This window comes from Heptranchias perlo, chromosome 20 (genome assembly GCF_035084215.1).
Source record: "Heptranchias perlo isolate sHepPer1 chromosome 20, sHepPer1.hap1, whole genome shotgun sequence".
Lineage (NCBI taxonomy): Eukaryota > Metazoa > Chordata > Chondrichthyes > Hexanchiformes > Hexanchidae > Heptranchias > Heptranchias perlo.
In genome coordinates, this window is record NC_090344.1 from 16,473,766 (window position 1) to 16,474,250 (window position 485).

At 44.5% G+C, this 485-nt stretch overlaps 1 non-coding gene across 1 annotated transcript; it reads left to right on the plus strand.

Moving 5' to 3' along the window:
- Positions 1-206: 206 nt before the first annotated feature.
- trnag-gcc (transfer RNA glycine (anticodon GCC)) lies at positions 207-277 on the plus strand. The gene has a single exon. It is a non-coding gene; the product is annotated as a tRNA-Gly (tRNA).
- Positions 278-485: the final 208 nt, after the last annotated feature.

The window sequence follows — 485 nt, forward strand, 5'->3', positions numbered from 1 at the left end:
AAATGCGTTCAACTCACTCCATTTTTTCTATTTCAGCATTGAAGAGATCTTTAAACAGTGACGCTGCGAGCAGAATTCAAATCGAGGGAGAAAAACACCATTGGAATTTTGAGACCAACGCTTCATTCACTCGGCCATCCCAACAGCAAACGGCATGTTCGTTCAGAGATCATTTCAAATGGAAACAAGCAAGGCATCCTTTATGAGCATTGGTGGTTCAGGTGTAGAATTCTCGCCTGCCACGCGGGAGACCCGGGTTCGATTCCCGGCCAATGCAGCAAGTTTTTGCATTCTGGACCATGCGGAACTTGGGAACAGGAGTGGGCCATTTGGGCACCTCGAGTCTGTTTCACAATTCAATGAGATCATGGCTGATCTGTGACGTAACTCCATATATGGGCCTTAGCCACATATCTCTTAATACCTTTGGTGAACAAAATAATTTCAATCTCAGCTTTAAAATCAACAATTGAGCTCGCATCAAC